Here is a 26,570-nt window from a genome sequence, read left to right on the forward strand (position 1 = left end):
GTAAGTGGGTATCTGGCCACCTCCTCACAGTTACAACCCTCTGCTGCCAGCTATGGGTACAAATGATCTGATAATGAATGAGATAGAAAACCCCAGCCCTCCGTGGTCATGGTGGCCGAGGTCAGAATAAAAGGTTTTCGTGAGGGAAATGATTGCCCTAATGGAATTTTCCAATTAAGGGAGTCATAAAGGTTTCAGGAAATACCTATCATGGATGTCAAGCGTCTGCTGCCTCCACAGGTGGGAAGCTGATGAATGACTTGTGTGGGATGCTAACCTTGGCTCATGTCAAAGACCTCCAGTGTGCACATCCTCTGACCGTGCACGCCGTCATGCAACGGCAGACAGCCCTGGAGCTTTTCTTGACATCTGTTATATTGCGAATTACTAATGAAAATGTACTATTAGGAAGGCTTATGAATCAGAGAATGCCCTTCCGGTTTGACCTCAGGAATCTTAGTATAGCCTCACAAATACAGCCCTGGACATCTGACTTGCAAATGACAATTACCAAGGTCCATGTAAAAAATACATTGCCTTTTGTATCTGAGATGCATAGATAGATAGATAGATAGATAGATAGATAGATAGATAGATAGATGATGGACACATAGATAGATGGTAGATGATAGAATATAAAGCCTAAGGTCCGGCCTACATGCTATCAGATCAGCCCATTCATGCAGACATCAAATGAGACTAGTTATTCTTGGTATTTTCACAGGCATTTAATCAGGTATAACCATTAAGATTTTATGTTCAAATGCATTTGGATACCTTGAGTTCAGCATAATCGGACAGGTAGCTGCCTTTGCTCCAAGACACCATAGAGCCCTTAGCGTGTGTCACTACTGTCACATAAAGTACAGCGCACCTTATAGATCCCCAGAGCTCTTTACATTGCCCATGTATCAGTCTGAAACACAAGCTCGGTCTCTGTCTAAGAAATGCTTACACGTGAGTGGCGTGTGCCACCCTGGGCCTGCTCGCCCTTGGATACGCTGCCCCTCATCTCAACACTTGCCTCTTTTCAGGCCTTATCCTAACATCCAGCCCACTGCTGACCTCATTAGATGAAGACATGGGGCTCTAGGTAGAGAGGCCAATCCAAGCTGGTGTCATGACACAGACTTCCAGCCTAAATCACAGACTATGTAGCCTTGTGGTCTCAGCCAAGTCACTGGCACGACTCCATGTTCCAACTGCAAAAACAGATGAACAAGCTTTTTCTTTATAAAAACTTTGCACATTTCCAGATGACAATATTCTCGAGATTTTGCTGTCCCCTGTATGCCAAAGGAGAGGCGCCACTGCTGTCTCAGTGATGACTTCCTGCTAAGACACCCAACGCCCTAGTATCCCCTAAGACATTCTCCAACTTGCTCTGCATTATCTCCCCCAAGAATGTTAAAAGTAGCCCCATGGTGAGGACACTGACTATGACATTCCTCTTGGGGTGGCCAACTGTCTCATAAATTGTGACTATTCTCGATGACTTCTGCTTTAGGAAGCTAACTCAAGCCAGGGATGGTGGCATGCATCTTTAATTCCAGAACTTGGGAGGCAGAGGCAGGTAGATCACCCTGGTCTATTAAGTATGTAACACAGCTACATAGTGAGACCCTGATTCCCAAACAAAAGAGGGTGACTCAGACTCAGTAATGCAGTTGAAGGCAACTCCTGAGTGACAATGTTGGAGATGTGGCTGGGAGTGAGCCCGGTGAGGTCCATTCCAGGTCTAACTAATAGACTTATGGACTCACTTGACAGACACTAAGACTCTGTGTCTTGCATCTCTTGCTACTAAAGGAAGGATAATAAGACCAACCTCACAGGCTCTGATGAGACTCAAGTGTGATAAAAAGTATGTACCTTGAATACGGCCAGCTCCCATCACCTGTGGGGAGAAGGTGGTAGTGGTGATTTGCTCACAGGCAAGGCAAGGGAGTGCTAAAGGCTCACTTGAGACCCTCCCACTACCCACCTGAGAGAGCAAGTTCACTCTGAGAATTCAGAGGTAAGACTGCCCGCAGTCGCAGCTCACCAAACGCTCTGACACAACAGTGTCTGTACCCTCCAGCTACTCAAAACCACCCACAGCTTTGGCTTGTAGCTGCTCAAAATGTTTTATCATCTTCTCAGGCCATAAGCCAGTGGAATAGGGCAGCTTGCTGCCTATCCCAGTCTCAACTATCCCTCTCAAAGGCCTAAAAATCCTCATCCACAAACTACTGATTCTAAATAAACCCGGGCCAGTTCCAGGCTCACCCTCTGGAAACGCCCAACTACCCTAGATCTCAATTTCAGCTCGGTTGAGCTCATAGTCCATTTATAAAGCAAACCCAGCACGTGGCATGTGGTGACTGCTTGGCGACTTGTATAATGGAGAAACATATCTCACTCCTCCTCTTCTTCCTCTTCCTCCTCTTCCTCCTCCTCCTCCTCACTGCTTCATCGTCTGTGGACTTGAAGGGTGATGTCTGCCTTCCCTTTTGCTAGACTGTCTCTCCATCATCCCTCCTCCCATCTGCCCGAGGAAAGACCAGATGACGTTCCTAGCTACAGCAAGAGAACTCTGTAGGGATTCGGTCCTGTAGTATTCGAAGGGAGTCGGGCAAGGGACCCAGACTGTCCTGTTTTGCACCACAGAAGTTTTAACTCTCCCTGTGGGATGGGTGCAGCTTCTTGAACATAATCAAGCAAAGGCATCCTACTCGGGGAGAAATACACACAGAGAGAAAGGGGGTGGCAGAAATGGAGTGAAGAGAGAAAAGACTATTTTTTGCTCAATCTATTACTTCTATAGAAGAAGCACATCTCTTTTCAGGCAGCACAGAGTATCTACAATGATGGTGACTCATTCCATAAGTCTCCTGTCACCACCTCTGAGCTCTTCAGACGCAGCCTGACCTGTTACAGAGCCAGTGAGAACAGGTTACATTCTTGCTCCCAACAACTTGGAGAAATAGATGGAGAGGATGTCCCACGACTCCAGAAGCAGCAGCCTCCCATGCACAGTCCTCAGCAGTTTCAACACTGTTCGAAAGTATATGTGCAAAGAGTGCTGAGACTCAAGCATTCTCTTAACTTCGAGTATCAATGACATCAAAAGGCAATGACATTGTTCTGCTATACAGAGGCACAAAGTAAACATTCTCATACCTAAACTGAAAAAGAGGAGCAAGGTAAGAAAGGTCAGACAACAGCAAGACCAACATGCACCAGGGCAAACACCGGGCACCTGGGGCTCACAGCAGAATCATCTAGGCTCCAAGGGCTTGAGTTGCCTACCCTTCACTCCTATTGCAGTGGTGTGAGCTACTTCCATGCCACTCTACTCTACCCTACTCTACCCTACCCTACCCTACCCCACCCCACCCCACCTCACCCCACACTATTGGACTACAGGCTACTATGATATCTGGAGCCAGCCCCACTCTGCATATGCAGTATTCCTTGGCAGATGTCCCAAGATCCTGGCATCTCTAAGATCCAGACTCTCTGTTGCAAACTGGGCTTTAGTTTCACAGCTTCCTGCAGATGCCTGGCTCTCAGCCTTTGGAACCCCTGCATTACCCTTTGTGAACCTCTATTCTTCCATCTTTTAAACCTGTAAAACCAGATACCACGTGTGTGATGTCAACAAATTCTGCTGTCAGCTCAGGAAGTTATCTGGCTCCCTCGGACCACAACTGCACTGGCCTTTGTGTGGCGACCCTGGGCAAACCTTTTCCTGGGCACTTTCTTGTTTTTCAGTAGGAAGCTCTTCAATGGCATTTTTCCTCTCTGATGAACTGGGATGTCTCTCAAATGCAGCCTCCAGTCTAAACCTGACAGTACCTTGCCTACCATCCCAGTGCATAGCCGGGGGTTTCTCTTACAGATGCTAATACCTTCAACAACCACAGCTACTGTCTCCTCTGAACTTCCTCCTTTCTCTTCCAGTTCATACTTTGTCAGATCCTCCATTTCCTACTCTTGCTCTGCCACTGACTTGAGTAGAGTTGGTGAGGGGCAGCAGCCCCAGCCTAGCTACAAACCACTGCTCACTTGGCATAATCCTGCTAAACAATGCACCCTGTAATTCTGAATTGCACCTCACTTGAGTGACCAGATCACAGGCAGAATAGACAAGTTCTTTGTCAGAATAAAAAACAAATGGCTTTTATCCCCTTCCTGACAGAGCACCATGTTACCCTCCAAAAGCTCATGAGCCAGCCCTCCACGGATCATCTGTCCTTCACAGCTCCTACAAGAATGAGCCACTGAGCTCTGGTTATAGGTTTTTAGGGCTTTTCTAACTAAGTTACACACACTCCGATTCATCCTGATAAACCGGCTCAGAGGCCAACAGGTCACACGATCTCTTTAATCCCACAAGAACCTTACTCCAAGCACCAGTTTTCCGTGTTAGCTACTCTCCTCATCCTGGGACAAAATACCAAACAGAAGCAGCTTAAGAAAGGAAGAGTTTGTCTTAGCTCATGGTTTGAGTGCTTGGCCTATTACAGGAAGTCACAGGAGCAGGCTGTGAGGAAGATGGTCACTGGGTACCCACAGTCAGGAAGCAGAGGAATGAACACTGGAGGTGTAATCTGGGACCCGGCCAATGGAATGGTTACAGCACACAGTTAGGGTGGGCACCCCCACCTCAATCAGCCCAACCTAGCAGGTGCCCTGAGAGACATCCCTAGAGGCTTGTTTTCCCAAATGACCCTATACTCAGCCAGTTCAACAATCCACAGTAGTTGTCACACACCAGCCCAGCATGCTGTGACTCCGTTTCCTGGGGCTGCCATCATTCTTTTACAAGCAGGAAGACAGGAACTTGTAAGTGTGCCCAATGGGACTCTGAGGAGAGCACCGTGGGGAGAACAGCGCAGTGGGAGCGCATCTGTCTATGAGGAAAACTATCCACAGGTGAGGGGTAGGGACATATTGCCCAGCCGCATCATCACACCTAACTCGGGCCCAGTGAGCTGGTGCTCGTTTTACAGACACGGTACAAATGGATCTACTTTTCTACTGAAATTGCTGTTAGAAGGGAAAGGAGCTTGCTGGGCAGCAGCATTGCATTTAGCTAGGACCACGACTGCATGTTTCTTAATTATCAAGTATATGGATATAGACACACCACTTCACTTATTAGCCAGAGGCTTCTGTACTTCTAGTGTATAGGATGCTCTAGCCTTCTAGAGCCTCACAAAGAAAGAAAGAAAGAAAGAAAGAAAGAAAGAAAGAAAGAAAGAAAGAAAGAAAGAAAGAAAGAAAGAAAGAAAAGAAAAGAAAGGAAAGAAAGAAACAAAAAATAATCAGAATAAACATGTATGAATCACAATCCCTTTTCTGCCTGGAAGACCCCCTAAGAAAAGGTAGGAAAGTACCTAGCAGAAGCCTGCCTCTCTGTGTTGAAGTCTTAGGTCCCTGGCTTATGAGATATATGACTTTAAACATGTAATTTCATCTTGGGACCTCAATTTTCCGGTCCATATATGAGAACATATAACCTAAGAAACAGTCTTCAGTCTTTATTAGCACACATATCTAATTTAAAAATGGTATATGACTAATAGATTAGCCAGTGGAAGCTACTTGCCATGCTGATTTTATATGCAGAACTACTCTCAGGCTAAATAAGTACCCCTTGGTTCAGTCTCACTGGTTATAATATTTTGGGCAGATCATTTTTTGCTGTGAGAACTGTCCACACACTGTGGCAGCCCTGACCTCTACCCAGTGTCACCTCTCCTCAACTGTACCAAGTGAAAGTACATCTGACTGTTTCCAACATTCTTGAGAACAACAGGGGCAAAGCCACCCCTTGATGAAAAATGCCAGGCTAGTTTTCAGACTCTTGGCCATACAAAGCCCTGGATTCTAAGCCTCCAGGATAGGAACTATAGTTATCCCAAGACTTCATACATCTGCACCCTGACAGAGCCACCTGGAGCTTTGTGACAAAGGCAGATTCCTACCCAGTTTCAGGTTCAGCTAGCCATAAGGGGTACACATCAATATTTTCTAAAGCTCTCAAGAGATTCTCAATTTTGGAGCATGAGCTCAGCGAAGGTGTGGCCTCTCTGGAAACAGTATATCCTACATATAATCCGCTGAGCAGGAGAATAAAGCATCCACTGGGAAGCCAGAGGCCTTGGTGCTCCTCCAATATCTGTAATTCCTGCCTATGATAAAAACACAGACTCTAGATGCCATTCAAGACTGATCCCAGAGCACAGACGCAAGATCTCCAATCTCTCTATTACCAACAGTGTCCCTTTGGGTCATAGAGAAAGCATCTTGCTCTCCATGGAAACCCTGCCACTGTCTCTAGCCCGCCAGTCTCAGAGATGAAGCAGAGAGGTGAGTCCCAGTAGATCCTGCAGCCAAAGAGAAGCAGGGGCACCTTTCCTGAGAGGTTAGCTGGTGTCTGGCGTGCTCCCATCTCAATGGCCTGACTTATCACTGCATCCCCACAATCTGCCCTGCCCAGCTTGCAAAACAAAACAAAACAAACAAGCAAAACCAATGGAACAAGGGGGACACCAGTCCACTAAAACTCCTGCTGACCTGGCAGGCTGTTAAGCTTTCTTACCTGTTTGTTCTATGGAAACAAATGTGTGCAGTGAGAATTCTTTGACACACTTTCTCTTTGGTCACCAAGCTTCCTATGCCACAGAATTTTAGCACATACAGCTCTCCCGTTGGGTGCTGTGTTTCCTGGGGCAGGCAGGGCTGGATCAGGATACTTTCTGATTTGAAAGTCAGCAAGCAGAGAAAAATCTGAGGGCCATTTACAGGAGGAACACAGAACTCTTCATCATCCCTGAGCGCTGATGCAAACCAGGCACAATCAGCCACAACACACAAAAAACAAAAACTATGTTCAAATTGTCATTTTTTACCCCATAAATCAAAGCGATCTTAGACGTCTCCCCTGAGGACTTCTGGCTAGCTCTAATAACTAAGCTAAATACCAAATGTTCATTTCAATCATATTATTTTGGTTACATATTCTCATAGATTTAGACTTTTAATGAGGAATTGATCTATTGCAAACTCCTTCCATTATGTTCCACAATGCATCATCTCATTCTTGGGGAGGAGATATGTAAGTATAATTGCAGATGAAAAAGTTTTGTTTAATGTGAATGCTTCAGTTAATAGCATCGGAGCCACAGTGACATCATGCCTGGATGGTATTAGCATCTAAGTGATCTTCCTGCATCTTCTCTCTTCCTTACACACACACAGAGAGAGAGAGAGAGAGAGAGACAGACAGACAGACAGACAGAGACAGAAAGAGAGATAGAGACAGAGAGAATTTTCTTAAGTAATCATATCAGATCATGTCCAAACTTAAATCTTCTGTCTCAGTATAAGCAAGCCTGGCATGGTCTTTGTCCTTAGGAATTCAGTTTGCGATCACCACCAAGGAGTCAAGTCTGGGGCTGGGCTCATGTGTTCACAGTTGGTCAAAAGGGTGATGTCAGGAGAAACCTGTAGAAGTGAGATGGGGCTTCCAAGAGCTGGGAGGCAGGAGGCAGGAGGCAGGAGGCAACAGGAGAGGAGGGGAGGAGGAAGCATGGATGGGGCGGGGCTGAAGGACAGGTCTGCTCTGTGACAGGGAGGGACTGCTCAGTGGTCTCTGCACACAGGAATTTTCATCCCACTTATTTCGCTTATTACATGACATGATAAAAAATTGAGAAAGACAATTAAAAGTCAGATAGTAGCATACAATTCTATATCTCAGATGTCAGCTGTTTTAATTTGTTTTCAGTCTCCTGATTCCTTCTCTGTGCAGACATATATTAACATACATTTAGCTTTAGAGTAAGTGATTTTGTGATTTGATTCATTATTAGAATGGAATGGAAATGTTTTTCTGTATTTCCTATAATTACTCTTTCCATGTTAGCAGACAGCCAGCGTACCACCGTATACATTTACTCTATTGAGGAATGTTCGCAGTTAAAATGTACTTAATTTCACCGGGTTGTTAATGACCTCTCCCATTAGTGTGATGAGGGGCTGGAGAGATGGCTCGGCAGTCACAAGCACTCATTGTTCTTGTAGAGGACCCAAGTTTGCTTCCCAGCATCTATACTGGATGGCTGTGACTCCAGCTTTAACTGTAAACCTGACATAGCGTCCCTGAAGGAATCCCCAGGTCGGATGGGCCTGTACGCACCGGGCATTATCTTGAGAGTTTATTGGCATGGAGGGCCTGGCTTGCTATCAGAGGTACCGTTCCCTAAGCAGGTGGTCCTAGAAATTATACGACAGCTAAGCCTGGGTCCTGGAGAGAGCCAGCAAGCAGCATCCCTCTGTCACTTCAGCTTCACACCCCGGCTCAAGTCCCCGCCCAGTTTCCCTCAGAGATGGGCCATGACCTGAAAGTCTAAGAAGAAATAAGCATTTCCTCCCTAATTTGCTTTTGGCCATGGTGTTTGTCACACCAACAGAAAATAAACTAGATGGTTTGAGACAAAATAGGAGTGTGTGAATCTACAGACAACGCTGTGTCTGGGGAAGGAATGTGTATGACTAATTCTGGAGGGAGAAATTATGAGTTTGGAAGTCGAGGGACAAAGTCAGTCTAGAAACCTCAGTGGGAGTCCCGCCTCCCAATCATAGGATTGCTCAAATTCCCACAACACTCTCACAGAAGCGTGATTTGGTTAAGGCAAAGGGTAGAAGCCATTTTACAAGAACGGAGGTCTTGCTGGTAAGACTGGGCAACACTGAAGGAGGTGTTGTGGCCCCTCACAAATGGGGCAAGACTGGGACAGAAGACAGAAGAAAGGAGCAGAACTTGAGAGAGAGGCTCAGAAGAAAGGGACATGGGAGAGTTTTCTGACAGATAGCAGCCACCCTCCCTTCATATACAAGCCACACCCTTTCTATTTCCTAACAGAGAAGGGAACATGTCATCTAATGTCATACTGATGGGAGAAATCTATGCAGATCAAACTCACACACCTCTGGTTCTGAAGCCTCTATCTGAACTGTCCTTAGCCACTATATGTCACTCTGCGCCACACTCTGCTGGCACCAGGGAGCTAGGAAAGCCTTCCAGCCTAGGAGGCCGCTAGAGGAGCCTCTCATCAGATCCTGCCCTCGCCCTCCTCATCCCACCCCCACCCCACCCCACCCCCACCCCTGTCACCTTCAGTTAACGTAGCATCATGCATGGTTATCTTTTATCTCTTAAAAAATGTGTGTATTTGTTTACGTCTAAGAGCGCATTGTCCCAATGTCTGTGTGTGCCACATTGGTGCCTTCAGAGGCCAGAAAAGGGCATCGGGTGCCATGGGACTGGAGTTACAGACCACAAGCTGCCATGTGGTGCTGGGAACTGAACCTACGCCTGGTTTCTCTGCAGGAGCAGGAAGAGCCTTTTAACCTGCTGAGCCATTTGTCCAGCCCCACGCATGGTTTCCTAGGGACCTTCATTCTGTGAGCAAAAGGGAAGTGGTACAGTGTTGGCAGATTTGGAAGCTGCTTTTGGTGACCAGCAAGCTGAAATCTAGCAAAATTAAGATCCTTTAGAGAGGCTTTACAAAGACAGATTCCAACAACTGGGCCCATTAGCACCTGTTATGGCATCTTAGCTGTTAATAAATGACCGCCTGGGAAGGGCTGGTCACCCACTGTGGACAGGGAACACATGCAGGCACATAGAGCCCCTCCTGCTTGTAAGAGGTCATATTTGCAGAGAGTACACAGTTATCCCTGAACCTCCTTACAGAGCCATTAAAAGATTTCTTCCCAAAACCATTGAATACTCTCCCCCCACCCAAGAAATGCATGTTTCTTAAAAGAGAAATCCCTTTAATACAATGTAGAGAAAACCACAACATGACATAATCACCAGAACTGTGGTGTAACCCTGGTGTAAGGACTCAGAGTCACTGAGAGTGAATCTTTCTACACTGCTTTTCTCACCTCCAGTGCAGAGACGGCAATGATTTGCTCATAAATTTCTAGTTTGTAGTAAGTTCTAGACAAAAGTGTCACATGGTACCTTGTAAATATTATTATCTTTACTGAACTGTCCAGAGCCACATCCAATGTTCATTAGGAAATGGTCTGTAAAGTATTTTATAACAGGCAGGGTACTAAGCTGTTAAATCCTAACTAGATTCTACTAATAGATACTATATTGTACTAATAGAAAAGAAGGGTTCTTTCTAACCTAAATCTGTTGTCATAATTATTTTATTATGCCATACAGTTTGATATAATATCTGGATATGTTTATATATAAGGTATATAGCAGTGGAGAAGCAAGTATAACCAGTAAGAATTTGGAAGCTAAGAAATGTCCTGATCCAGGGACCATCAGTACAGGCCCCATGGTGGCAGGCACGTCTAGTCCCATATCCTGGCTGTATGGCCTCAGTTTCTTCACTTGAAAACAAAGAGCTAAAATTGTATTTATGGCACAGGCTCTTTCAAGGGTTAAGGTAATCAATACACCAAAGTCATACGGGGCATTTTTTATACTCTGCTTCCCTTAATGAGGTAGATCTGCCTCAGTGTGCCCCACCTGCTTTGCCAAGAAATCCTATCTCAACCTTGGTTAGGCATCCTCTTTTTGGCCCAAGGATTCACCTGTATACCCATGGGAGGAATCTGACCAGTGCCCTTCTCCTGTGGACAGCTCAGCCACTGCAAACTCTCACCACCACCATTTGGACTAGCCGTGGCTCCCTGGAATCATCCAACATGTTTTTAGAGTGTCCATGGCATTCTGGGATAGCATGTACTAGGGATGGGTACAAAGCAGACAGGAATCCCTTCTCTCCAATATATTCCAATGAAGAAAAACCCTCTGGGCCAGATGGTCTTTAAGACTCTAAAATTCCACAAAGAACATCCTTGGCCCCTGTCTCCAGAAGAAAGTTCAAGTGAAACCTGGTGTACACCATTCATGGGAGACTCCCAAACCCTTCATCTCTCTCCTGGTCTCAGGAACTATCCTTTAGACAAGAGCACTATCCTCCAAGGCCCTTCAGGGGGCTGCATCTTTCCAAACACACTGACCTGTGAGCTGCCTCCTGCTCCACAGTAGCTGCTCGCAGATCCCTCCTAGCCATCAGGAAAACCAAAAGCAAATGGTGTGGCCAGCAGCAGCTTGATCACAGTGCTATCTGACAGAAGCGAGACCAGGGAGAAATAAGCAAGACTTTAAGAGAATAATTACAGGAGCCCAATTTCAGACAGTGAGAGGGCAGAGAAGAGAAAGAGCATGGAGAGAGCGGCCCTGAGGCAAGGAGGGCAGAGCGGGGAGGATGGGACACTGCAGGAAGAGCCTGAAGGCAGAAAGGAAGTGAGGAATGGGGAAGATCCTCTTGTCCAAGCCTCCTAGGTTAAGAGTGTGGAATCCTGGGTATGGAAACTGAAGAAAGGTGCCCCCATCATTTGTAGAGCTCTAAGATTTACCTGCTTAGGACACCAACCATACTATATGATTCAGTTACACAGGAAGTCAAGCAGGGCTCAGCTGGAAAGCTTGTGTGTTGGGGTCATTTGCCCAGACATATTCACTGGTGGCTGAACTAAGCTGGTGACCTTCCATGGCAGCTCTCTTCCAAGAAGGAGCCTTCCCAGGACTGAAGCAGATGCTAAGGGTTTCTATGACCCCTCCCTGGGAGCTTCACAACACCACACAAAATACAGCCACAGCTTAGTGGCCAAAATAGGCCACTGAGTGCTAGACTACCTCTTAATAGACAGCTGTCAGGGTAGCACTCCAGAGTAATCAGAAAGGGAAAGAATTACATCACCGTTTTCAGTGAACTTCCATCCCTCTCAGGAGGAGAGGAAAGAGGAGTCCCTACTTGTGGAGTGTGCCCAGACACCAGTTGAATGCACCAAAACCTCCTTCATGAGGCCAATGACCCCATTCCTGAGCTCGACCCTGAAACATTCATGTGTGAGTTAAGCTTTTAATGGATATTTGCTGAGAAACTACCGTAGCTGCTATGTGTCTATAGATAGAATTTAATGAACAACCTCTTAGAGATCTAGTATTTTAGCATGGCTGTTGATAATAAAGGCATAACCAATTCTGGTGATAAAAGTCAAAGTGGAGGATCAGGGCTGAAGAGACAGCTGAACAGTGAAGAACACACGGCTCTTGCAGAGGACTCAGATTCTGTTCCCAGTACCCATGTGACGGCTCATCTTCCAGAACTCCAGTTCCGTGCAATCTGATGCCCTCGTCTGGCTTCCACGAGCACCAGGCCAAAATGGGATGCATATGAACTCACACACGTAAACAATTATAGATATATGATTGATAGATAGATAGACAGACAGACAGACAGACAGATAGATAGATAGATGATGGATAGATAGATGATAGATGATAGAGAGGTAGATGATGGATAAATAGAGAGATAGATTGATTGATTGATAAGTAGGTGATAGATGATAGAGAGATCAAAAGATACATGATGGATGGATGGATGGATGATAGATAGATAGATAGATAGATAGATAGATAGATAGATAGATAGACAGACAAATAGATATAAAGTGGAGAAGGACACCATGGGGGGGGTCTGAGTAGAGGAAAGGTAAGACCCCATTTTGGATAGAGCATCAAGGAAGGCTATGGGGCATGTCAGATTTAGGGAGCAGGTCAGTAGGGCCAGACGGCAGGACATTGGGAGAAAGTGGCAGAGTGCAATGTAGCTAAGTACCAGGTCACCGATAGTCTCATAGATAGGGACCAGATAGGAAGTTATTTCTAATCATGGAAAGCGCCCATTGGTTCAGCCCTTTGGCCAACTACATGAGGTTCAGTTCTTAAGAAAGATGCTTCCTTGGCAAATACTCCCCCTGCCTGCCTTGGAGTGGTGGAAATGCTGGAGATGACAAAATCTCCCATCAGCCAACACATCTTTCCTACTGGATATAAAAGCATAGGGACAATATCTGTTATAGGCTTGATACTGTATGACTAGAGGCCTCCCAAGCCATGTCTGGAAAGAAACATAAAATAATTCTGCATAGCTCCAGATGGCTTTGAAAATTTAATTAAAGCCACAACTAACCCAGGAACCTTCCCCATCATAATTATGTTACTGATCATTAACATTTAAAGAGGCTGCAAACAGGACACTGGACACTGCAATAAATTATCATTGTCCATTGGGCAGGTTCAATCAATCTAGTGTTCTGGAGCCTTCTGAGACTGTCTGGTGCTGTCATTTAGAGGATGCTGCCCTACTCTTTAGTGTGTGAGGTACAGCAAGGGTAGCAGTGTAGGCAAGTCTACACACAGAAAAAACTTCCTTTCTGGATATCTGGTCTACCTCTAAAAGAACCAAGTCTACTGCAGCTTCTCCTAGCACTCAAGGAAATGAACTTTAAGACTCATGTTTAGTTTCCATCATGGTTCATAAGTACTTCTGGGGTGCTAATCTCCTGGGCAACATGACATGTCAAGCTCTTAGGCTTCAGTAACAATAACAGCAGCAACAGCACCTTATTAAGCACTCAATCCATGGCCTTTGCCATGCCAGGTGCTCTGAGTATAATCATCAGACTCTGCTTAATGCTGCAGCCACTTGTCAGGTGAAATCGACATAGCTCAGAAGTGACAAGACTCATCTGGGTCACACCCAGAGGCAAGACTCAAGCTAAAATGTGCTTGATTCTGGGGCCCAAGTGCTTGGCTGTTCTTTCTCATCGGCACACCCTTCTCAAAAACAAAACAACCTCTTGGGCAAGCCTTTCCATGTATGCCACCACATCCCAGCTTGGATGAGGTATCCCTTCTATGGAACACTGATCACTGGCAATGCACTGATTCAGCTCCTCTGGATGTGTCCTTGTCTAGACTCAGAGACCCTAAGAGTCAATATGTTATAGCTATGCATGAATGAAAGGACATGATGGTTAGGCAAATCTGAATGCAGTTAGACCCAGTTTCCTCTTCTGAAGAACATGACCATGGTGAGGAAGAGGGAAACTGCATTCACTGTAGATTGATAAAAACACTGCATTCCAAGCATGACCACAATTGACCCAAGTCAAGGTTACTCCATGAGTGAAATGGGTGAACTTACTCTTCAAAGAGCAAACCCAAGTGCTCTTGAGATCTTTGCTTTGGATATAGATATGATTATGTCCTAATTTGGCATCTAAGAACTCGGAGCCAAAGATCTGCATTCCAAAATATGCCCTGAACAGAAACATCTCCAGTGCTTGGGATATGAGGAATTTTGACATTTTCAAAGAGGACAGACAATAAAAATTGTCCAAAATGGGAGACGTGGGTAGCAGAGTAGCTATGGTATACATGATAAAGACAAGATAAACTAACATGAACCAAGTGACACTCATGAACTTGTGCCAGGTTCTTGGTGTAAGCCAGTGGCTCTCCGCCCATGGGTTATGACCCTTTTGGGTGTCAAATGACCCCTTCACAGGGGTCACATATCAGATATCCTGCATATCAGATATTACATTGTGATTCATCACAATAGCAAAATTATAGTTATGAAATAGCAATGAAATAATTTTGTACTTGGAGGTCACCACAGCATGAGAAACTATATTTAAGAGTCAGAGCATTAGGAAGAAACCTAATGGTTTCTGAGAAACCCTGGTAAGTAATAACATCCTTTAACATGCAAGAGTGTGAAAGGATGGTGTGACCGACTAACAGATTATGGGACACTCCTTAAAAAATACCTTGAAAGCTTGCACGTCAGATACAAAGAGGCTTTTGGAAGAGGAGGGTTCATTGACAGTACACACTATCGTGTGCATGGGCCCAAGCCATAGGAAAGTGGACTTGAACTCCACCTACACTTGATCTACCTTTAGTAGTTGGAATGGTGCCAAGGGGTAAGAGACAATGAAAATCTAAGAAGAAAACTCCTAGAAATACCAAATCTGGACAAGAACCAACTGAGGAGGATGAGCGGTAGTAATAAAGTTACAGCCCTCAGGCCCTCCTCAGCCTCCCTTCCAGCCACAAGGCTGCCTGCAGGCAGACAAGAGAACTGACTCTCCAGCTTCCAGGAGGGGCCAATTTACATAGCCTGAGAGGGGAAGAAAGATCAGGGATCCTTGCCTTGGATTATCAGAAGCAGTCATGGAAACCCAAGCCCTGGAAAAGAGGGGCTGTAAAGCAGTAGAGCCTGTCTCTCTGCCTGGAGCACCACTCTCAGCTGCTCTGTTCACAGACTTCCCTTTAGAAAAGATAGGCATGAGGAGGGGCAGGCATTTCTGATTGACAGTAGTGATCTAGAGACAGGAACACAGGAGAACTGCTGGCTGTCTTTGCTCTACAGTAGAGTCCAGGTGCCAAAGAGCAGTAGGGCCCAAAAGAATACAACAGTCAGCATCCCATGATGTTGCTGTACCTAGAACTACAGAAAATCAGCTCCTGAAGAACAATGGGCAGAGGGGCTGGCTGAGTCCGGCATCAGCCCAGGCCCAAAGGTTGATGTGGGAGCTGGCAGAGCATGGATGCAGAGCTGCCCCAGGGCATCAGTGGCTTGGGGGTGGGGGTTGGAGCAGCCTACCTGAGGCTCTTCCTAAGCAAGGAAGAATTGATGCCCTGCACACAGTATATTTAGGGGCAGGTGGAGGGACCTGGAAATGAGAAGTTGGGAATGTAGCTCAGTGGTGGAGTACTTCGGTGGCATGTGTGAAGGCCTGAGTTTTATCTCCAGCACCAGAAAAAAAAGTGAATACGTAAATGAATAAATAAATAAATAAATGAGAGTACTTAGGCATCTATCAGACTGTCAGTCTGGAAGGACAGGACCATCCAGACTGACAGTCCTATGCCATCTGTCTTCTATGCCTAGAGGTGTGTGCTAAGTATCAAAGGGCATTTACCAGGCAGCCGCTGTATGTGTGGGTGACTCTACCAACAGAGCCAGGTTTATAATCATTAGCAGCCAAGACCTAAGGCTTGGGGTCACACTTGGGTCATTAATAGTTCTTAACCAATGTCAGTTCTGTTATCTCAATGTTTACAGCTCAAACTATCAAAACACAAGCAACTTCACCTTTGGCAAGTGTGAAGAAACCCAAACTTTAAATTTTAAAAAAAAAATTGGTGGTACTAAATCCCAAGGGCATGCCAAATGTAAAACCGTATATAAAAGTAAGTGTCAAGAGAACTAAATATGGGCAAAGACGATATGCAGAAGTCAGCATCGTTGTATAAATTCAAGGGAGATGAAGGTAATTTTAAAGTATAATTTTAAAGTAATTACATAAGATGAAACATGATTTTTTAAATTAAAGCTGATCAAATGCATTACTCCTGACTCATGCACAAGTTGATCAGCAAGAGAAATCTGGGAAACCCTAGAAATAATAAGAGATAACCCTAAATGATTTCTCATGGATTCTTTCGTCCTATGCAACCAACCTAACTTTTTATCTGATGCATGTGGGAGTCTTTTTGAAAACGGTATGTCCACCCACCCCATCTGAGCCCCATCAGCCTAGGCTGGAATTTCTATGCTGGTCACAGCTTCGGTTTACATTTTCTGAAAGCATTTCCAGTCTGTTTCCGTCTTTCATTTCACTAAACACAGGTACAAATTCCATGCAGATTTCCTGTATTGCTACTGATAACTTTGGGCATATATTCCTGTTGACAAAGTGTTTGAATTAGAGTCAAGAATTATGCTTACAAGAAAAAAAACTGTTACTTTTATTGATGCTCAAATTTTGATCTCTGCTAAACAACCACCAAACATAATTTCTGTTAAGAAATGACAGCTTTGTTTAGTTAAAAGTTTAATGCATGACAGAAGTGTTTTATAATTATGAAGTAAAATATATCAGCAGATATTAAGAACTGCCCCGTGAATTAAAAACTAGATCAGTCTTCTCTAAGCCAGCGAGAGCACCAATGAGTGAGCTCTAGCTGTGGCACTTTCATAGACAAAAGAAGTTTCTAGTTCCACTCACAATCCATGGTGGAGCCAAGACTGGCACCTAGGCGGAGCCCAAGCATGTCCCTAACCCTATGGATCTTTGTAGACAAGAGGACAGGACAGTCACAGGAGTGCTGCCAATACTCAACAACCTGGCCAATTATCCAGTCACAACTCAGATTCAGGGAACTGTCTAGTAAGCTGTGTCAGTGGGACTGGCTGGAGCTCTGAGATCCTAAGTAGGCCTCAGCAAGGCCAGGAAGGTTGAGTCGTGGTATCTGAGGCTGTAATCTGCAGGACCTTCCATGAGGTGCAGGCAGAGCAGGGGATAGCCACTAGAGTTGTCATGAAACCAGTTGCGGATACTCTTCTTTATAAATGGGAGATAGAGCCCAGGACTTTGCCTTTAGCATGATGATTAGCTCCTTCTGAGAGGGTCAGAATTGAAATAAACTGGCTTTGAGCTTCTCCCTCACCTATTCCTGATCTCTGTGTACACTGAGAGTTGGCTGACCAGTGAATGAATAGAGGCAGAGAGACAAGAGTTCTACATCCTGTTTAGTGGCAAGGCCCCACCCACACAGATACTTCATGTTCAGCAGCGAGGCTCCACCCATGTAGACCTGGAGAAATCACCACCCACCTCTGTTTTGGCTTATCTGTTGGATTTCAGATCTACATTTTAGAAATATAGGACAAAGTTTAAAATATTAGATTTAAAGTCAAATTAGCCTGGGCTGAAGACCAGACCTTGTCATAAACAATAAGGTGCATAACTGGCTGCAAGCTAGTAGCATCTTCTGTGTCTCAGGCCCCTATACTTAAAAAGCAAGGGTATAACAGTTCCCATCTGAAGGATCTGTTGGAAGGGTTTTCATGCCTTGGAGATGGTTTGAGAGTTCTCTTTAGGTTTCAGATGCCAAACCTTGGTTCTCGGTGTGACAGTATTGAGAGGAGCCTTGTCCAACTGAATTAGGTCATAAGAATATCACCCTCAGAAGGGACTAAATTGGTTTTGATCAGGAATATTTAGCAAGACTGAGTTATGACTAAAGAAAGGCTGCCCCCTCTGCCATGGCCCTCTGGCCTTCTTTCATGCCATGAGGTCTCTTCATCCCCCACCTGATGCCATCCTCCATGCTGTGATATAGGCAGAAGTACCTCACTAGAGGCAGAAGAGACAACTGAGTCACCCAGCCTTAGACTTATAACCACTAAATCTGTATGCTAAATAAAATTCATTTCTTTGTAAGTATCCAGCTTCAAGATTTTTGCTATAGTACCTGAAAATAGGCTAATACAGGGTTAAACAATATAATGACTATTAAGCACAAGGCCTGACAGAAAAAAAATGTTCAGTGAATACTGTTTTTATCACCATTATAGTTATCATTATATAAACATGTGAATTGATGTTAATATATCAAACTGATGCCATTTGTGGTAGTATACTACTACACAGAGAGAAATTAAGTAGTTCTCATCCAATGTAAGAGATTAATAATCAAATCCTGTTAGACTCACACTTCAACTTTCTCTTGCACAACCACAGAAAAGACTAGCTTGGTTTCCATCACTCCTCCATGTCTACCTTTTAGTCAAGATGTGAAGACAGTGTTCACCAAGCCCTGAGTAACAAAAGATTGTTATATTTAGAAATTGTTCTGGGATGATGAGTCACCAAGAAAATCATGAGGACACAGAAGAGCAGTTCATTTATTGGTCACTCAGCAGAAACCCACAGAACACCTATCCCTAAGGTGACACACTCTTAGGTGAAGACAGACAGGGTCTTTCCAGACTCCAAAGTGGAAATCATAAGTATACACAAGCAGAACTATGCACACTGACAGTTATGAACTGTGATTGCTGTCTCTTAGTTACTTTTCCATTGCTGTGAAGAGGACTATGACCAAGGCTACTTACAGAAGAAAGAGTTTATTAAAGTTCACATTTTCAGAGAGTGAGATCCCATGACCATCATGGCAGGAGCATGGCAGGGAGCAGGCAGGCATGACACTGGAGCAGTAACTGAGAGCTCACATCTTAGCCACAGTAATTAAAACTGCTAAAACCCCAAAGCCTGTTTCTAGTGACACACCTCCTCCAACAAGGACACACCTCCTAATCCTTTCCCCAAAGTTCCACTGAGGACCAAGTATTAAAACATATCCATCTTTGGGGAGACATTCTCATTCAAACCACCATTGTTGGCAAGTGAGTGGACCACTGAGTAAGACCCACAGGATTGCAAGACATCTCTAGGCCTGGGGAGAGAAGACTTGAAGGTAGACAGGAAAGTGCATCTTGAAGGCTGAATAGGACCAAACCAGAGAGGAACAGGATGGAACTTCTTTGACAAAAAACATAGGTCATGCTTGGGGACAACAGGTACAGAGCTTGCCTAGAGGCAAGGGTTCAGGAAGGTTAGTACCACAAACAACCCAAGAGGGTTTCCTAGGTTTGAGTCCACATTTCCTTTAATGTCAATTAAGGACACAGCTCCCAGTAGAATAGAACAAAATGCTGCTTAATTATGTGGAATGACCTCTTTGTGACACTGAAAACATACCCAAGTGTCTAGTGGTCACTTAGGGCCTTTGGAACTATGGCCATGACAACTTAACATGACTGAAGAGCCTGTCACATAATCCCACCCTCTAGGCTCACTGCCATGGAGAATATAACTGGCAAATCTCAGCACCCTGTTCATCTCCAAAGACTAGCCTCAGCACCCTGCCCTGACACCTGCAGTCAGCAAACAGCTCAGCCCCCACTCTGGAACAAGTGACATGTCATCTGTTTTTGACCCTACACCTCTGAGACTGAGATGATAGTCTTCATCAGAAAAGCATCTCTGAGAGGTGATAATGAACCACAAGTACAGTCTTCACAGACATGTACCAACCTACGATGGGAGTGAAAATAACTCCAGGTGACTTAAAAAGCTGGGCATTAAGGAGAAGCTGGAGATAAACACTAAGTTCTGCTACAGCTGGGAAACAAGCTACCTGAATGGGTGAGATGAGATACTTGTGGAAGTAAATGGCCATCAGAGATACCTATCTCCCTTGCTGCCTGGTAGAATTCCAGAATGTTCAGATGCATGGTAGGACCCACAACTCTGGAAATAACCAAGAAGCATGCCAGAGCTGGATGGATTGGGAAGTGCAGAAGTGAAGGGGCGGGGGTGGGGCTACAGTCTAGTGAAGCACATGTAGATATGCATAGGAATGGACCCTCCCAACCATAAACAACAACAACAAAAATTATTTCATAGAAATACAGATAATCAGAGGATGAAAGAGTTGAAAGTTAATACTATAAAAAACAATGTGGGAGTGGGGTGGGGGAGAGCTTTCAGACATAAGAAACTAAAACCTCAGGTTATAACCAGAAATCTCCTTGAAATGAGTTCCTACCTATCTCCCCTACTGCTTCAATTTCCTTAGGCCATCTCCCCAAATGGCAGTATGAACTGCCTCCTGGCAAGCTCATCAACTCAGATCAATGGCCTTTGTGGATTAAGGAGGTTGCCGTTACTATAGCTTTACAATTTGGTGTGCATCTACTGCAAAAATAATAATTAAAAAATAAATAATAATAATATAAATTCTATGGAGAAATAGATTCAGACATTTGCCTGCTTATCACATCTCGAAAGCAAGCAACCCTACAACTTCGTGCACACATGTACCCCTTCCAGCTGTGACATCATGGCTAGGAAGACTTATATCTACCCTTACATCAGAGTGAAACCAGGTCTGCAGAGGGCTTTGTCTTCGCCGGCATTTGATACACTGCCAACAGTCACCCTGGCCTGTGTTCCTCTCCCTTTCCTTCTTTCCCTCCTGTCACTTGCTGCTTTCCTCCCCAGCCAGCATGATTCCCTACAATCCCTTCCCTCCACCCCAAACAACACCAGTGATGTAAGGACTTAGCACCCCTTCTTTTGTTCTTCAGAGGGAGAAGGGCAGAAATTGCCTCTTGCCACCCATGAGGACAGAACCCATGTCCTTGAGTAAAAGTGACACCTAGGGGAGATACAAAAATGAGACTCTGGTTGAAAAAGTAACACTACTGAAACCCACAGCTCAGTCCGAGGCCAAGCTTGTCAGGATGGATGGGACCATGGCCTGACTAGGGAAGATGCAGGAAGCATCTTTGGGAGAGGCAGAATAAGAACGTGACCATGAGGGTAAATGTCGGTGCGGCCTCAACATTCTTGTGCTTCAGTATTGTCAGCTTTAAAATGAGCATCATTGTTCCAAGATCAGATGATAAGGAATAAGTAAAAAGCACATCTGTAAAATGCACATCGCAGGGCCTGATTCACTGCAAGTTCTCAGTAAATGTTTACTTCTTTGCTTTTCACTGTTTTATGACAAGGAACTAAGATCAGGAGAGGTTAATGTCCACATCAACCAGAAGAAGAGAATTCAAAGTGTGTAACGGAATGGAAATAGCTCAAGCTTGGAGTCAGATGGTGGCTGGAACCTAAATACTCTCCCAGGCCTGGGAGCCACTTGGGATGGCCCAGCCTTAGTTTCCCCAAATGAAACATGGAGAGGAAACAGAAACACTAGAGCATGAGTGCATATATGATGTCTCCAGTTTGGAAGGTTACTGTGAAGACTTTGTGCAACAATGTAACTATGCCTCCAGTTTGGAAGGTTACTGTAAAAACTGTTTGTAACAATGTAACTAGCATGCTGTCTACAGTGGAGCCTCAAGAAACAGGGGTAGGAACAGTCTGGCATTCAGATTTCATGTTGCCTGATGCCCGTGCTTACAGGCTCCATGCAAGAACTCTCTTCTGGACTCCCCATGCCAAACGCACTCAGCAAGCATCCTCCCTGGCATAAACTGAAAGTGAAGAGGTAAAAGAACTATCTAAACAGCCCTGGGGAGGACCACAGAGATGCCACAGTGGGCTCAGGAGCAGCCTTAAAGCCATGGCCACCTTCAACACCAACTAAGCAATGGGTCCTGCTGTGCACCCTGCAGGAATTTTCATCTCTCTCAGAATCACAAAGCCAAAAGCAGGCTGCTCAGGGTTGCACGTCTAGGAAAGATACAGGCCTTGAATCAGGGTGGTCCTCCATGGAATCTGCATAATCAACCACGGTACAGGTGCAGTCAGCATTCTGCAAGGGCACATGCAGATGGAAGCAAAGCAACTAGATTCTGATAGGATTCCAGAGCATGGGGAGCACAAGGTACTAACTAGGTTTGAGAAAGACAGAGGGGGGAGGGGGAGAGAGAGGGGAGAAATGGCATTAGGAGCACCCATGATGATCTGAAATAAGTCATCCATTGCAGCATCACTGGCAGCCTGATTAGGAACTGGTGGATATCCCACCCTACCCCCACCGACAACAACCACTGGACCACACTCCATATCTGAGCCACAGAGCTGATGTCTGTGTCTTCCTGGTTCAAGACCAGGACTCCCTTCTTTGTCCCCAGTGTTGAGTACAACGCCAAGTGACAGGAGTCTCTGGAGAAAGGTTTGTTGGTTGAATAAACAAGCAAACAAGGCAACAAGCAGAAGCAGTGAGTCATGGGCCTTCCCATCTCTCTCACTTCCATGACTCAAGATTGTGACCAAGAAACGTCTTTCTATACTGGAAGGGAAGAACATTGCTGCCACTGAGCCCAGTACTATACACAGTCCAACAGGAGACAGCGCTGCAGAATGATTCTAAGCCACATCAGCTGGCCACACTGAGAACAGAGCTTGCTGGCTGCTAGCATGTCTGTCTTCTCTGTTTCCAGAACAGACTTTTGTGATCAAATGATGCTGATGAGGAAGAGAAAAATCTCTCCAAGTCACATCAGACATTATTAAAGTGGGGACTTGGGTGGCTATCTGTGTAAGTATTCTCCCACTAGCACTGAGTTCATACCTTCTTCTCCAGCTGACCCACTTTTTGGCTCATTACATATGCACAGCCACAGCTCCTTACCATGTAGATAAAGCATAGATCTGAAGAAAGATCAATCTATAAGGGACATAGAAGTCAGATGGCCCCACAATAACTGCTTCCCTTCCCTGCAACACATGGGACTTTTAGCTGGGAAGGAGCAGGGTATGGAGAAAGGGAGAAGAGGGAGGCTGCTTACAGCCACGGGGCTTCAGGACCTCTATATACGTATGTGTCAGATGAACAGACTTCATGTGGCTCCTGCCTGCCCCACCAGGGAACAGCTCACTTATAAACTCACTTTCAGTGAGTGATAGGGGGAGGGGTACCTAATGTACCCGCTTAGGTTATGTGGACCAGAAACATTAACACCTCAAGAAAATGTCTGCTGGGACAAAGACAGAGGTCAGAAATAAGGACAGGAGGACCAAGAAGGAAGAAAGAAAATGAGGTGGGGGAGGGGAAAGAGCTATCAGCTTGTTTTGATTTATTGCATTTTCATGTAACACTAGGTCCTGTTTCCAGAACTTCCTAAGTAGCCATGCATGACTACTTTGAGAGAATGCTTTGGAGAACTTTATAGAACACAGCTAAGCATGGAAAGAACCAAGACCAACCCTCTGGCATCTGGTAAGGCCTAGACGCCAGTCAGCCAGCCACAGGTCCTCTGTTAGCTGCCCACCACCAAGTAAGCCTTGTGGCTTGTTAAGCCTGCCATTTATCAGGCCCGTGGGAATCAATATCCCAGAAAACACCACACACACACACACACACACACACACACAAATATTTAATAGGTAGTTAAGGGATTCTGGTAGTTCTACAACTATTATTTTTAAACATTGGACATTTCTTTGAGGGTGAATATAAAGAGGGAAAATAATGAGGGGAAGGATTTCCCTTTGACATATGAAAATAGCCTACAGACTAAAAGCAAAGCGTGTTTCAAGCTTTAGCCAATACGCCAGGAGTTCTTGAAGCACAGTCTCAGCACCGCAGAAGCACCTGAGAGATTACGTTTAAATGAGGTTTTTAGCAGAAACTACCTTTGGATATAAAGTTTACATTAATCATGAATGTCGTTCAGGTGGTCTGCCAGGATAATTGGCTTGGGATGGATCTGAGAGCTAGAACCATGGTGAACCTGGTCTTTTGTGACCTCGGGGTCCTAGTTCCCAAGCTGGTTAACCCCAGTCTCTTGCCCAGTGTAGAGAACTTGACCTCAGTGCCACACCCTATGTCCCCCTGAAGTCTACCTACTATTATGCCTCTACTACCCACTCGCTGAAGAGACCATGTAGCTGGATTTCACTTCTTTCACAAAGCAGCTTGGCCTTGTGAAAACCCACCTTAGCAGACTCAACCTCAGCTCCGTGCAGGCTCACGGTTCTGTAGAATGGGAATCACATCCCTGGGAAAGTCAAGGCGATCCCATTAGCTCTTCCCTAGCAAGGGCTTTCCTAAAAGCAAGCTGTGCTCTGTCCCAGAATGGCTTGGGGGCAGGAGTAGCTCAGGCAAAGCTTAGGACTTATATCTTTTGACAATTCCATCGTCTATAAATGACAGAGATCCTCTGTAGATGACAAAGGAAGCCAGCCCGAGACAACAGCAGTTTTCTGAGTCCATCCTGTTCTAGCTGTGGCCTTTTCTTCCTGGCCCGTCTCTGACCTTTGAAGCTCCTCCCCCACGCCAAGCGCTCCAGCTTATGTTCCAGGGTTATGTGCTCTTGCACAGATTCTCTCTGCATCCTGAAGATGGATTCATGTCTTACTCTTACCCTCCTTGGATCAGGGATGATATTTTTCTATGCTTTAGAATAACAGGAAAAATTCTTTGATACATACCGAACTGTATGTCATTGAGTTGTCTCCCAAGGCCTGCCATGAATACAGAAAGTGCCCACAGACAGGCGAGCATCAATTCGGCTCCAGCTATTAGCTGCTGTCAAGTTACTGGGAGCGGAGCACAAAGCCCAGCTTCAGATAATAGCAGATGTGAAGCTGGGCTGCTTCACTGTGGGGAAATAAATATGCCTGTGAAAATCAGTGAAGGTTTAATCAAGGGTAGACAGGGCCCAAGAGGAGCCTCTCCCTCTTTCCGTGGCGGCCACTGTCTTCCTCCTAGGTGAGCGACAGAGCATGGGGAGGTATGGACCCCACTTGCTCTCTCTCACAACCTGCTGCAGTCACAGCAACCATGGGGTAGGCACTCTCACAGGCTGATGCTGTGACCAGAGTGAGAGCCTTCCGGGGCAGCGACAGTGTGGGGAGTCACAGCGGGGTCACATGGCCCTCTATGCTATCACTGGCATAAGGCCCTCCTTCTGTGCAGTCGGAGTCTCCGGAGCAAGGCATGCCAGCACCCCTCCAGGGTGAAGCCTTGGAGATGACTGCTTTCACCCAGAATTCCACTCTGGATCCAGGTTAGGATGAGACTCTGGGAATCCCAGCAACATCTGCATCTTGTCACTTGTCGCCCTTAGCTGTGAGGAAAGGGCCCCGGTTATCATAGCACTTGCTGGCTCAGGGACTCCTCCCTCAATCAAGGAGAGCCTTTTGGAAGGGAAGACCACAATGGTCACTACGAATCTAATAAATGGTACATGAGCACCTCGCTGCAGCTAACAGTCGGGCAGCGGTGTCACGGGGGTCAAACAGGCATCGCCACTGTCCTCACAGATATTCTGTTGATGTTGTATGTTTCCGAAGATGGAAAGCATACCTCCATCTGCACTGAGAATTTCCACTATTCCTATTTATATTGTTCTCATGATGGACTGTCTTGTATTCCTCACAGTTGCTGCACATGGTCCCTCAGCACCCTGAGAGGCCAGTGGGAGGGAAATGGGCGCACACTGCTTGGCCGGGCAGTGAAGAGCTGTAAATGATGGCCACTCTTCTCTAACTTGTGGCAATCCTCAGCAGGGTCAAAGGTCAGGTCTGCCAAAAGCAAACAATTCCTTCTGCCCTGAAGAAAAATAAACGAGTGCATCAAGTGTCCTCAGGTTTACATTTTAGTCCCATGATTTTTTTTTTAAGCTTAAATATTGCTTATGACAAGCCAGGACCCAGGGTCAGCTAAACAGATGGCAGGGTAGCAACACCTGTCCACAGAAAACACATGAGTTGGCTCTTGAGACTCAAGCCATTGCACTAGGTCATGCAGGATTTAAAAAGAAAAACGTCTACAAAAACATCTCTTTGCACATGTGGGCAGAGTGCAGGAGAGGCCTGACAGGACAGTCACCATCACGGTCCCTTCGTCTCCCCACTCTCATTTTTCTCCTTTTAACTGGCCTGTTTGCAGAATGAGTTTGCACAGTAAAAGAGAGATGGCCCAGTTACAAGGAACTTCCTGCTAGGTACAGTCTCAGCAGAGCCCCAGATACCTGAGAGACAAAAACCTCAGGGGCCCCAGTCCAACAGCTGTACCAACTGGGGATAAAATGCCCACTAGAAGTTCATTTGTGACTTAGCTACTAGAACCGACAGATCCAAGAGGAGGAGATCGTGCTGAGGGAGGTGACTGATGTCCCCAAGGTGGGCCCAGCATGGAGGCATTCTGTGCCAGTGTTCTAGCACAACAGCACTCAGCAGGCCCAGGCCTGAAGCAGGATCCAGGGAGGGCACTATGCGGTCCTCCAATGTTTCTGGAGATGCTGTAAGCATCTTCCGCAGCTGCATAGGAAACATAAGCCTTAGCTTAACCCCCAAAGCAG

General features: G+C 45.6%; 1 protein-coding gene across 2 annotated transcripts in view; it reads left to right on the plus strand.

Annotated features, from left to right (window-relative positions):
* Trpc7 (transient receptor potential cation channel subfamily C member 7) overlaps nucleotides 1-26,570 on the plus strand; it is a 119,685-nt gene that overhangs the window by 41,649 nt on the left and 51,466 nt on the right. The window lies entirely within an intron of this gene.

This window comes from Apodemus sylvaticus, chromosome 14, assembly GCF_947179515.1.
Source record: "Apodemus sylvaticus chromosome 14, mApoSyl1.1, whole genome shotgun sequence".
Classification (NCBI taxonomy): Eukaryota; Metazoa; Chordata; class Mammalia; order Rodentia; family Muridae; genus Apodemus; species Apodemus sylvaticus.